The 13,734-nt window shown below is 46.3% G+C and overlaps 1 protein-coding gene across 32 annotated transcripts in view; it reads left to right on the forward strand.

The window, feature by feature from the left end:
* Positions 1-2: 2 nt before the first annotated feature.
* Positions 3-13,734, forward strand: part of LOC138842975 (zinc finger and SCAN domain-containing protein 30) — a 140,390-nt gene continuing 126,658 nt past the window's right edge. For 12 of the 32 annotated variants that reach the window (XR_016214570.1, XR_011379352.2, XR_016214568.1 and 9 more), the window contains exons 1-2: positions 13-150; positions 8,400-8,594. The gene's annotated coding sequence lies outside the window, so the exon portion shown is untranslated. Of the gene's footprint in view, positions 151-1,749; positions 1,832-8,399; positions 8,595-8,622; positions 13,497-13,734 lie in introns of those variants that run through there. The other 20 variants (XR_016214571.1, XR_016214576.1, XM_089305808.1 and 17 more) reach the window with 9 other exon arrangements.

Consider the following 13,734-nt stretch of genomic DNA (forward strand, 5'->3'; position numbering starts at 1 on the left):
GTGGGGTAGGGAGGGGGGAGGGGAGGCCGCGGGGTATTAACCCCTTAGCACCCGCTGAGCTGCTCCCAGCAGAGCCTTAGCGAGGGACCTGCTCGCAGCCGGTTCTTGAGGTGAATGTGGGAATCTTTCAGGAAAGCGCTCTGCGGCACGGTAGGTTTTCGGACCATATAATGAGTTCTTCATTTTTTGTCTTTTTAAAAGACGCCTCCCCCTATGTCTTAATAAGATTCGCAGGTGTGCTTCTAACTTTCTTCCTGTCCTTTAACCCCCTCTCTGCCCCCCAGAGTGGCACACCGGAGGATCACCTGCAGGCCTTGTCAAAATACCGACCGCGGGGCCCACTCGCAGAGTTTGTGACTCCGTGGGTCCGGGCTGGAAGCCCAGGCTCTCGTGATGCTGAGCCACACTGCAAGAACCGCTGCCCTACAAATGGGTGGTGCGCGGGGAATAAGGCTTGAATTGCCTGGAAGCTGGCTTTTCATCCACTCTGTGATTCAGAAAGGGCTGGAGGTCTGTTTCTAAAAAGTTTGCCCTACAGCCTGCTCCTAGTGGCTATGGGTTCAGGATGAGAAGGACTGGAAGTAGGGGAGGGAGAGACTTAGGGTAGGGAAAGATGTTGCTGTACCCTTGGAAATACCTTGGGAAATGAGGAGGAGTTGGGGGAAGGATTGAGACCAGGGAGGTGTGTGACTTGGGTTAGGATGTCCCACAAAAAGGTGGGCTTGAGAAAATGGTGAGTGGCTAAAGTGATGGGCAGAATGTTAGCAAGAGGCGCAGAATAGAGAGGAGGCAGTGTGTGAATTTACAGCCAGACCGAATTTATTCAGAGAAAATAAATCCGGAGAGGTGGGTGACCAGCTACCGGCGTGCACGCTGATGGAACACATGGCAGAAGGCCCCGACCCCCAGGGGCTGTGCCTTCTTATATCTTTGGAGGGCTGGGGCTGGAGGCCAGGGTAGGGGGCGGCACGCAGAGGGGAATTCCTGGGACTGGTCTTTCAGGTGGCCATGGCGTGGGGTGGGGGTGGGGGGTGGGCGGTATGAAGCAATAGGGTGTGAGACCCAATTGGGATTCAAGGGCAAGGAATACATTCCAGTGTTTATCTTTTGGGCAATGAGAATGGCTGAGGCTCACATGGAGAAAGAGGCCAGTGCTGGCCCCAGACCCTCTTGGGGCATGTGAGGTCTTAAGATCTGTGAGCGAGACCGTAATAGACCTACAAGGGAAAGAGATGGAAACTTGTTTGGGTCAGGCCCTTCCAAATGAGGAGTGCAGATACTTCAAAAAAGCAAACATACATCTTCATGGAGGTGTAGCTGATAAACAAAGAAACAAATATTTGAAGTCTATAGTTTGGTAAATTTTGTCATATGAAAACAAATATTTGAAGTCTATAGTTTGGTAAATTTTGTCATATGAATGTAGTTGTAAAATCATTACCACAATCAAAATAGTGAACACATCTATTAACCCGAGCATTTTCTCCTGCCCTTTGGTAATCCTCCTCCCGCCACTACTGGGCTGCATTCTGTTAGTTTGCATTTTCTGCAGATTGATTCAAGTGGAATAACACAAAATGCACTTTTTTTGTCATGCTTCTTTGACTGAGCAATATTATGTTGAGATTTATCTATGTTGCTGTATGCATCATTAGCTCATTCCTTTTTCCTGTCACATAATATTCCACTGTATGTATCTACCACAATTTGGCCATTCACCAGTTGACAGGCATTTGGATTTTTTTCCAGGTTTTTACTGTTAAAAATGAAACTGCTGTGAACATTCATGTAGAAGTTTTTCAAGGGCATACGCTTTTTTTCCTCTCTCATGGTGGGTATGTGTTTAACATTTTACAAAACTGCCACACTGCTTTTTTTCCAGACTTCTAGTGGTATTTTTCTATTCCCATTAGCAGCGTATGAGAGTTTCAGTTCCTCTATATCCTTTACTAGCTCACTGTGTAAGTCACTGTGGCTTCAATTTACATTTTCCTAATGACTAATGATTGTACTTTTTTTTTTCACTTCCATGTATGCCATCTGTAGAATCCTTGGTGAAATGTTTGTACAAATCCTTTGCCCATTCTGAACCTAAGTCTATTATCAGATATACACTTAGCACATACATTGTGGCTTTACTTTTCTTTCTCTTAACTGTGTTTTTGAAGACCTGAAGCTTTAAATTTTGATGAAGTATTATCAGTTTTTTGTTTGTTTAACAGAACATGCTTTTGCTGTCATGTGTGAGAAAGTTTTGGCTAACCTAGGTCACCAAGATTTTCTCCTATTTTTTTATTCTGGAAATTATTTAGACTTAGATTTTACAGTAAAGTCTATGATCCATCCTGAGTTAATTTTTGTGAACATACTCTGAGGTTTGGGGTGAAGTTCATTTGTGTTTGTATGTACTGTGGTTTGGATGTGGTATGTTCTGCAAAGGTTCTTATGTTGACAGCTTGGTCCTTAGTGTGGCAGCGTTAAGAGGTGATGGTACCTCTAAGAGGTGGGTCCCAGTGCACGGCAACAGGCAGTACCCACCCTGACTTCCCACCTCACCAGTCATTTCTTCTCAAACCCATCTGGCAAGACTTGGTGCAGCCAGGGAGGCCCTTGCAGGAGCCAGGCATATGCCATCTGCACTTTCATCCTTCAAAACTGTGAGCTAAATAAAACTCTTTTCTCTATAAATACCCAGTCTCAGGTATTTTGTTATAGTAACAGAAAGTGGCCAGGTAGACTGGATATTGGATTGGTCAGCACCATTTGTTTATTCTCTGAATTTCCTTTAACTTTTTGCCAAAAATCAGATATTCAGATGAGTGTGAGTCTATTTCTGGCCTCTCTACTTTCCTCGTTGATCTGGCTGTCTCTGCTTAGGTGAATAGCACACTTTTGATGAGAGTAGCTTTGTCATAAGGCTTGAAGTCAGGTACTCTGAGATCTCTGATGTTGCTTTTGTTTTGGCTATCCTGGGCAGAATGCATTTCCATATGAAGTTTCAGATCCATTTGTCAATTTCTACAAAAAAGTCAGTTGGGGTTTTGATTGATGTTAGAGTGAATCTATAGATAAACTTGGGGAGAACTGACATCTTCAAGCAGCACTTAGTATTTTGATACATGAACATTATGTATTTTTACATTTATTTAGGTCTTCCTTAGTTCCTCTCAGCAATGTTTTTTAGTTCTTTGCAGTATTTTGCATATTTTCAACACTTTTGACAGGTTTATTCTGAAGTATTTCATTTTTGATGCTATTGTTAGTGGGTTTTGTTCCCCTTATTTTAATTCTGATTGTTATTCATATATAAAAATACAATTAATTTCTGAATGTTGATCTTACACCCTGCAGCTTTCCTAAAATCACTTATTAGTTCTTTTTCTGGTACATACTACCATATTTTCTACATATGTGATCACACTGTAAATTAAGACAACCGTACTTTTTCCTTTACAATCTGTATGCTCTTTTTCCCTTTTCCTAACTTGTGGCATTGGTTGGAACTACAGTAGAATGTTTAGTAGAAATCCTTGTCTTTTTCAATCTTGAGGTAGAACATTCAGTCGTTCATCATTAAATATGGTATTGGGTATTGTTTTTGGTAGACATCATTTATTATATTGAAGCTCTTTTTTTAAAAGAAAGATTTATTTATTTGAAAAGCAGAGTTACAGAGAGGGAGGGAGATTAAGAGAGAGTGAGGGATATCTCCCATCTGCTGGTTCACTCTCCAAATGTCTGCAACATCTAGGCCTAGGTCCGGATGAAGACGGGAGCTTGAAACTCCACCCGGGTCTTCCATGTGGGTGGCAGGGCCCAAGTACTTGGGCCATCTGAGGAAGTTATTTTCTATTTGTAGTTTGCTGAGGGTTTATATCTAAAGTGTATGATGGGTGCTGGCGCTGTGCTGTAGTGGGTAAAGCTGCTGCCTGAAGTGCCGGCATCCCATATGGGCGCCAGTTCCAGTCCAGGCTATGGCCTGGGAGGGCATGTCCTTGAGCCCCTGCATCCGTGTAGGAGACCCGGAAAAAGCTCCTGGCTCCTGGATTCAGATTGGCTCAGCTCCGCTGTGTCGCCATTTGGGGAGTGAAGCAGTGGATGGAAGACCTCTCCTTCTCTCTCTGCCTCTGCCTCTCTGTAACTCTGCCTTTAAAATAAATAAATAAATAAATCTTTTTAAAAAAACTGATGATTTTGTCAAATGCCTTTTCTACATCTTTTGAGATTTCTCATTTTTAGTTTTTTAATATGGTAATTTACACACATTGATTTTTGATCATTAAACCAAACCTGCATTCTTATAATAAACCCTACTTATGATATATTATCCTTTCTACATGTTGTATTTAAATTGCTAAAATTTTTATATCTTATGTTTATGAAAAATATTGGCCTATAGTTTTCCTGTAATGTCTTTTTTTTTTTTTTTTTTTTTGACAGGCTGAGTTAGACAGTGAGAGAGAGAGACAGGGAAAAAGGTCTTCCTTCCGTTGATTCATCCCCCAAATGGCTGCCATGACTAGCGCGCTGTGCCAATCCAAAGCCAGGAGCCAGGTGCTTCCTCCTGGTCTTCCATGCGGTCGCAGGGCCCAAGCACCTGGGCCATCATCCACTGCCTTCCCAGGCCACAGCAGAGAGCTGGACTGGAAGAGGAGCAACCGGGGCAGAATCCGGTGCCCCGACTGGGACTAGAACCTGGGGTGCCGGCGCCGCAGGCAGAGGATTAGCCATGTGAGCTGTGGTGCTGGCCTTGTAATGTCTTTGTCTAGTTTTGGTATCAGGGTAATGTTGGCATCAAAGAAAGATGACAAATATATTCTGTCATTTTCAGTTTTCTTGAATAGCTTGTATATAATTGTTGTTATTATTGTATATAATTGTTATTATTTCTTTTTTTAATACTTGGTAGGATTCTTAATGAAGCCATGTAGGACCGGATTTTTTTTGTGTGTGTGGGAAGGATTTATACTTCAAATTCAATTTCTTTATGAGACAGGGGCTATTCAGGTTATATATTTCTTCTAGAGTAAGTTTTAGTGCTGTTGGATCATTCAAATAATTAGTGAATTTTATATATGTAGTCAAAAGTGTTGGCATAAAATTGTTTATAATAGTCCCTTGTCCTTTTTGTGTGTATAGAATCTTCAGTGATGTCACCCCTCTCATTCTTGGTATTGTCCCCTTTTCCCTTGTCACACTGTCTAGAGTCTAAAAGTCTGTATCAATTTTATTCATTTTTTCAAAAAAAATCAACTTTTTTATTTTTAAAAAAGACTTATTTATTCATTAATTTGAAAGGCACAGTAATAGAGAGAGAGGAGGGGACAGAGAAAGATTGACCTTCACTCCCCAAATACATGCAGCAGCCAGGGCTGGGCTAGGCTGAAGACAGGAGCCAGGAATTCCATCCAGGTCTCCCACATGGATGGCAAGAACCCAACTACTTGGGTATCTTCTGTCTCTCAGGTGTATTAGCAGGAAGCTGGATCAGAAGCAGAGTGAGATTCCATCTCAGAACTCTGATATGAGATCTGAGTGTCTGGAGCTGCCTCTGACATATATATACTTTTTAAAAAAATATTTTATTTATTTGAAAGAGTTACAAAGAGAGGTAGAAACAGAGAGAGAGGTCTTCCATCCACTGGTTCACTCCCATATGGCCGCAACAGCCAGAGCTGTGCTGATCCGAAGCCAGGAGCCAGGAGCCAGGAGCCAGGAGCCAGGAGCCTCTTCTGGGTCTCCCGTGCAGGTGCAGGTGCAGGGGCCCAAGGACTTGGGCCATCTTCAACTGCTTTCCCAGGCCATAGCAGAGAGCTGGATCAGAAGAGGAGCAGCCAGGACTAGAACCGGCACCCATATGGGATGCCGGCGCTTCAGGCCAGGGTGTTAACCCGCTGCACCACAGTGCTGGCCCCTGACATATATACTTTTTAACCACTAGAGAGAACATTCCAGGGGTAACATCTTTCTCCTGCCTCTTCCTGCCTCTCCCTCTAATTCCAGCTTCACCTTAATTCTCACCTTTCTCCAGTTCTCTACCATATCTGCCCATCACATGTTCCCTCTACTAAAATTCTCTCCTGGCCTTTACTATGTTTGAACATAATATTATGTTTATTATGTTTCGGTGCATTTTCTCTGAGTGGCTCATTTTTTCTAACTTCTCTTCCTCTCTTAACTCACTCCCCCTCTCCCAAGCCCCACCTTTGGTATTTCACAATTCCCTGTTTCTTTCCCACAGGCCTCTCCTTGCAGTGTTATCCTTTTCCCATCTTCAATCATATTTCCAGACCAAATGTTGCTAAATTTGCTTTTCTAATCATCTTCTGTCCACCCGATTCAGTTCTGTTAGACACTGCCCTGAAGCACAGCATGGCCCTGTTAGGAGCGTAAGGCCAGCCTGGACCACAGAGTACATTCCCACCGTGGGCCCAGTGCCTGAAACTCTCCACAACCGGATCCTGTCAGCTTGGGCTGCCGCCAAGGCAGATGCTGGGCTTGTTCCCACATTCCCTGCGCGGTGCTCCCACTCCTGCCTAGGAGATGGTGTGCTGCCCAGCTGTCCACCTTCTAGCTGCTGGGCAAGGCTCACTTCCAGTAGCAAACTCCACAAGCAGATGCAAACCCCCCTCACACCGCCTGGCACCAGGTGGCACAGTGATCTGGAGTTCGTGCTCCGCAGGCAAGATTCCTCCCAAAGCCTCTAGGAGCTTGCACATCCGGCAGCCAGCCTGTCTGTGAGATACAGTCCTGCTTCTCCTGAGAGTCAGACACTCTGGGGTCTACTTTTTTTTTTTTTTTTTTTAGAAAGCATTTATTTAATGAATACAAATTTCATAGGTACATCTTTAGGAATATAGTGGGTCTTCACCCCACACCCTCCCTCCTACCCCCACTCCCATGCCACCTCCTACTCCCTCTCCCATTCCAGTTTTCATTAAGATTCATTTTTTTTTTAAATTTGACAGATAGAATTAGACAGTGAGAGAGAGAGACAGAGAGAAAGGTCTTCCTTCCGTTGGTTCACCCCCCAAATGGCTGCTCTGGCCGGCGAGCTGCGCCGATCTGAAGCCAGGAGCCAGGTGCTTCCTCCTGGTCTCCCACGTGGGTACAGGTGCTAAAGCACCTGGGCTATCCTCCACTGCCCTCCCGGGCCACAGCAGAGAGCTGGATTGGAAGAGGAGCAACCGGGACTAGAACCCGGTGCCCATATGGGATGCCGGTGCCACAGGTGGAGGATTAGCCAAGTGAGCCATGGCGCCGGCCCCAAGATTCATTTTTAATTATCCTTATATACAGAAGACCAACTCTATACTAAGTAAAGATTTCAACAGTTTACACCCACCCACACACAAAGTATAAAGTGCTGTTTGAGAACAAATTTTACAGTTAATTCTCATAGTACAACTCATTAAGGATAGAGGTCCTGCATGAGGAGTTAGTGCACAGTGACTCCTGTTGTTGATTTAACAATTGACTCTTATGTATGACGTTGGTGATCACCAGAGGCTCTTGACATGAGCTGTCTAGGCAATGGAAGCCTTTTGAGTCCACAAACTCTGTCAGTATTTAGACAGGGCCATAAGCAAAGTGGAAGTTCTCTCTTCTCTTAAGAAAAAAGTACATCTTTCTTTGATGGTCCAATCTTTCCACTGGGGTCTCACAGAGGTCCTTCATGTATGACACTTTTGCCACTGTATCTTGGCTTTCCATGCCTGAAATGCTCTCATGGGCTTTTTGGTCAGATCTGAATGCCTTAAGGGCTGATTCTGAGGTCAGAGTGCTGTTCAGAGTGTTTCTCATTCCAAGAGTCTGCTGTGAGGACTGCTTCTTCCCATGTTGGTCTTATTTATAGGATCCCTTTGACACTTAATCCTCTCTACATGATCAGTTACACATTTAATATCATTTTAACACATAAGATGGCATTAGTACCATTGAGTTCTCTTTTTTTTTTTTTTATTTGAAAGAGTTACATAGAGAGAGGAGAGAAGAGGGAGGGAGGGAGGGAGAGAGAGAGAGGTCTTAATCTGATGGTTAACTACCCAATTGGCCTCAATGGTCGGAGCTGCGCCTATCCGAAGCCAGGAGCTTCTTTTGGGTGTCCCACACGGGTGCAGGGGCCCAAGGACTTGGGCCATCTTCTACTGCTTTCCCAGGCCACAGCAGAGAGTTGAATTAGAAGTGGAGCAGCCGGGACTAGAACCAGTGCCCATATGGGATGCTGGCGCTTCAGGCCAGGGGGTTAACCCACTGAGCCACAGCGCCAGTACCTGGACTCTACTTTTAAATTCTCATGTATACCAGCCTAGACTGAAAGTGGAAAAAATATTGTAATATACATTTATATGTAATATATACCTGACTTCAATTCTATACATAATTTCTCCCCATTTCAGGCTTCCATCAACCGTGCTTACTAAGTGGGCAGTAAGATCTCGCCTACCTCCCGGGGAGACTCGCGGCATGCACCCGCCACAGAGTTCCAGTCCTCCGAGTTTCCTAGAGGTGCACGCTGTGACCACCCTTCCACTTCCGGTATTCCAGCGGAAGTGATCCTTCCCTGAGGTCTGCCGCGGTTGGCTGAGCGAAGGGTGAGTGGGGCGGTTTAATGGGGCGGAAACCGCCCCTGGTCGGCCTCAGCCTTCCCCACGGTCTTTGCTCGAACCCCTTTGCTTGCTTCTGCTGTGAGCAGAGCGCGCAGCCGTACCGGCGGCCCTGCCCCTCAGCGCAGTGCGCCCGCTGCTGCGGGGTCCTTCCTCTTTGTTTATCGGTTGACCCACCGCCCGCCGGTCTGTTGACTCCTCCAGCACTTGCGGGCGCTGCCGTTGTTAGGGGCCACAGGGTCGGCTGTGGCAGAAGCTCTCACGGGCCCTTTCCTACCACTTCTCCGGAGGCCATAGCGCGATCTTGAGTTTGGTCTTAGCCGTATGTCAGGGCGAGATGCTTTGTCTGTGTCACATTACACTCGGATGCATTATAATAACTGGTGCCGTAACAAGCAGGGTTGTCCATGAGCGCCTTGGAGATTGCCTCTTGGTTGCCTACACTAAGATAATTAGAACCAGCGACTTGCCTTTTCCCAGGGGGAGGGATGTACCCTCGCCAGCTCTCATACCTCCTCACCCTGCCCATGTGCTGGGCATCTGGTACCCTAGACAACTCCTTAAACAACTGATGCCTAAATCCAGACACCCCCTCCCCTCCCCTCAACACACACACACACGGACAAGGTTGTTTTCCCACATTTGTACCATGAGAAGGCAGTGTGAGCTTGCCCCTGAAACACAGGCGTGCCTTTGTCCAGACTTCCTTACTGTGGGATGAAAGGAAAATCAGGATCCCTGCTTGCTTTTCCTGACCCCTGGCAGGCACATTTCCCCAATAAAGCCTCCCCACCTTTTTAGAAAAAGATTTATTTACTTGAAAGTCAGATTTACAGAGAAGAGAGGCAGAGTCAGAGATCTTCCATCTGCCGGTTCATTCCCCAAATGACCGCAACAGCCGGAGCTGGGCCGATCCGAAGCCGGGAGCCAGCAGCTTCTTCTGGGTCTCCCACGTGGGTGCAGGGGCCCAAGGACTTGGAGCATCTTCTGCTTTCCCAGGCCACGTCAGAGAGCTGGATTGGAAGTGGAACAGCCGGGACTTGAACCAGCACCCATATGGGATGTTGGCACTGCAGGCAGCGGCTTCACCTGCCACGCAACAGTGCCCGCCTCAAAGTGCTTTTTATAACCCATGTTTTGGATGTGGAATTTGTCCTTTATTTGTGTCATATCACCCATTGGATGCCTACTCTGGGTCAACTTGCTTTAAAATGTGGTATACCTTGTTAGGTAGATATGGTGAGACAGACCCTTGAAAATAGTTTGTTCCTGCTTCCAAGAGAAGGCAGCGTGCCTTGCCATTCTGGGCCATAGGAAGAAGTACCAGAGTTCTTCAGGAGGCGGAGGGAGCGAGAAGAAAGTGGGCAGGAACGTTTATTGGGGTGTTCAAGGGAAGGCGTAGGTGCGGTAAGAAGGTTTAGGATTGTCTACTTTGAGTCATTTCAGTTGGCTGTGGGATACAGGTGTTGTCCCTAGTTGTTTGGTTCCTGTTCCTGGGGTGAGCAGCACAGGGAAATGGTGACCCTTATTGTAGGAGCCTGATGGAGGAGGCAGGCGGGGTGTGGGCTCTGGGCTGGTTGGTTTGCACAGGAGAGGTACACTCGCCCTGGAGTTGTTTACTCTCTCTGGGAACTGGCTACTCTGGATGGCCCGGCCTTCTGGTGTCATTAAGGTTCCAGAGCTCAGAGCATCAGAATGAACATATAGTACACCAAGGAGCAGTACTCAGATGCTTGTGTGACTTCCAGTTCTGTAAAACCATATTAACTGTTTTTAGGAGAGGAAATGGGATCTCTAAGGTTGCATACGATGACTGATGTCACACGGCTGGAAGAGGATGTACTGGCATTCTAAATTAGGTCACCCAGCTCCAGAGCTGGTGCATTCTGTGTGCTGGACCATCTTCCTGCAGCAGGAGAAGCACTTGGGGACGTTCTTATGCTTAGTGTTTATTAGGCATTTGACAGCGTTAGTCACTGCCTCCTGGAAATTCTTATTTGACTATAATGACATTCTTTCATAAATGTCGTGTACCGTGTGCCCTGCTTTGGGTTGGGTAATGAAGATACAATAGAGAGAAAAAATATCAATGTAGTTTATGATCTAGTCATGGGCAAGACAGGTATTAACCAGATAAATAATCCCACTAAAGTTGATATTTGGCACAGAGAGAACAATGGTTGTGGTTCAGTGGGTTAAGCTGTTGCTTGGGACGCTGGCATCTCATGCTGGAGTGCCAGTAGAGGTGCATTTGGAGTCCCAGCTACTCTGCTTCCTGTGCAGCTTCCTGAGAACCGGCCTGGGAAGACAACAGAAGATGGCAGAACTCTGATGTGCAGGAGGGTGCACCTGTGAAGGAGAGGGAGAAGGAGCAGAGATGATTCTGTATGATTATAAAGTTTTTGAAGCTGACACTGGCCAATGTACTGAGCCACTCAAAATTTCTTTATTATGATATTTCTATTTCAACACCCTAAACACACCTGATGTTCTTCAAAGTTGTCCTTCAAGTTTTCAGTTACACTCCAGGGAGAGATGCAACCACTTCCATCCTTCAGACCCTACTACAAGAACAGCCCCTGTGCAGATGGGTGGAAAAGGTCATCCTTTTCTTCATTTTATTAATTTTTTAGCTATATATTCAAAAGGCTGAGAGAACGACAGAGAGAGATCTTCCATCCAGTGGTTCACTCCTCAAAGGCCCGTAAAAGCCATGGCTGGGCCAAGCTGAAGCCAGGGTTTAGGAACTCAATCTATAATTCCCATGTGGCTAAATACTTGAGCCTTCATCTGGCTGCCTCCCAGGGTGTATATCAGCAGGAAGCTGGAATCAGAAGAGAGCCAGGACTTAAATGGAGCACTCTGATACGGGATGCCGGTTCATTCCTCCTGACGGCTGGAGCTGGGTCAGTCTGAAACCAGGAGCCAGGAGCTTCCTCTGGGCCTCCCATGTGGGTGCAGGGGCCCAGGGACGTGGCCATCCTCTGCTGCTTTCCCAGGCTGGAGCTTAATTGGAAGTGAAGCAGCCAGGACTCAGACTCACAGGGGATGCCAGCACTGCAGGCAGCAGCTTTACCCACTATGCCACAATGCCGGCTCCAATATTTTTCTTATACTATAAAACTAATCTAAGGCCGGTGCCGCGGCTCCATAGGTTAATCCTCCGCCTGCGGCGCCGGCACACCGGGTTCTAGTCCTGGTCGGGGCACCGGGTTCTGTTCCGGTTGCTCCTCTTTCTGTCCAGCTCTCTGCTGTGGCCCAGGGGTGCAGTGGAGGTTGGGCCCTGCACCCGCATGGGAGACCAGGAGAGGCACCTGACTCCTGGCTTTGGATCAGCGTGGTGCGCCGGCTGCAGCGCGCCGGCCGCAGCAGCCATTGAGGGGTGAACCAACGGAAAAGGAAGACCTTTCTCTCTCTTTCTCTCTGTCTCTCTCTCTCACTGTGCACTCTTCCTGTCAAACAAACAAACAAACAAACAAAAAAACCCTAAAAACATCCCCCAGTTTCTCTGTGTTCAGGTGTGTGTGAAGCAGCTGTTAATTTTGGCAAAGCACAGTTTAGGAAATGTGCTTTGTAGATCACTGTTATAACTTCTTAATGAATAGTTCATTTCATAGCCCCAGCATCCTCTAGTCACTAAGGCCAGCCTGAAACCTGCGTTCTGGACTCTTGTCTTGTCAGGCTAATTGAGTATGTCCCTAAGTGCTGTCAAATTGCTGATCTTTGTCTCTTTTGGCTCCTATCGCTCAGGCCCTCGTTGTCCTATCCCTTCTCTACACCACTGTCTGGGTGGATACACACAGCCTCCAGGCATCTCTGTGGTCATAGGGATGAAATGCAAACTGTAGCCCCACCTGGAAACCCGTGGTAGCTTGGCTAGTTCCTCTCTAGGTGCTCCTTCTTCGTTTATTCTGTGCTCTGGCAGAGTTCTTCCTGGCTGCACATCAGAGGCAGTTGAGGCTAGACGCTTACAGTCATCCTGACTCTTAACTATCATGAGTCCATGCTCCATGGCTCATTCTGAGCCATATCCAGAGGTGGCAATCACTGGTTCGGCTTCCCGTTTATAAACCACCTTGTTTGTTCAGTGGGCCACATCTCACTCACTGTTCTCTTTGCCCAGATGAACTTCCTCTACCTCTTCCCCTAGCTCACTCATGTCAGGCTCTGCTGAGATGTTTTCCCCGGGCAGCTCTCCCTGGCTCTTCTGTCCCTCTCTCCCTGATCTTGGTCAGTCGTCTTTCCCTGTGCTTCCTTACCTGTACCTGTGGATTTATACTGTGACAATTTACCTGTTGCTTTCCCATAGTAGACTAAGCATCCTTGGGGACAGCCCTTCCATCCTGAGACTCCTGTAAAGTACACTGCCTAGGAAATAGTGTATACTCAAACATTTGCTGGAACAAAGCATGAAGGAATTATCTTTGCCTTGTGCTGTTCCAGAATCTTGAGACTTAAAGTCAAGAATTTTCCCTTGTTTATGCGTTTGCCCTGGCCATTCTCTGTGACTCCTTTCACTACCATTGCTAATCTGTGGTACCAACCAAGATTGGATTAACCCAGTCTATAATGAAAAGGGCAAGTGCTTCAAAGCTAGGCAACCCTGGATTCATGCCTTGACTGTGCTAGTTTCTAGTATGGGGCCGTGGACAAATTGCCTGACTCTCAAGAAGCTTGGTTTCCTCATTTGTAAAATGCGATGATAATACTTACTTTGTAGTGTTATTGTCAAGACCCAGTAAAATAGTATTTGTTGAGTGCCTGGCACCTAGGAGGGATTTAGTAAGTGTGGATTTCCTTCTCCGGGGAGGCGTGTGGCATGACAGAGAGTCACGTACTTCGGTTGCTGCCTGGCTGTGTGCCTTGTTTTACAGTCGCCTCATGTGGCAGGTGAGCATAATTATGATTGTCCTTTACGGAGCTGTTAGGAAAATTCTCTAATATTTAAGAACCGAGCTAGTACTCAATAAGGTGGTAATTGTTATTCTGAGACGTCATAATATACTACAGTGTTTTTCCTGCTTTCCATGATCTGTGAGCATTATTTATTATCCCTCATGTTTCTAATGTTATTACTAAAGGTCAAACTAGTTTTGACTATACTAACTTATTTCCTATTTCACATCTT

Source organism: Oryctolagus cuniculus, chromosome 10 (genome assembly GCF_051225735.1).
Source record: "Oryctolagus cuniculus isolate XC-2025 breed Fujian yellow rabbit chromosome 10, ASM5122573v1, whole genome shotgun sequence".
Lineage (NCBI taxonomy): Eukaryota > Metazoa > Chordata > Mammalia > Lagomorpha > Leporidae > Oryctolagus > Oryctolagus cuniculus.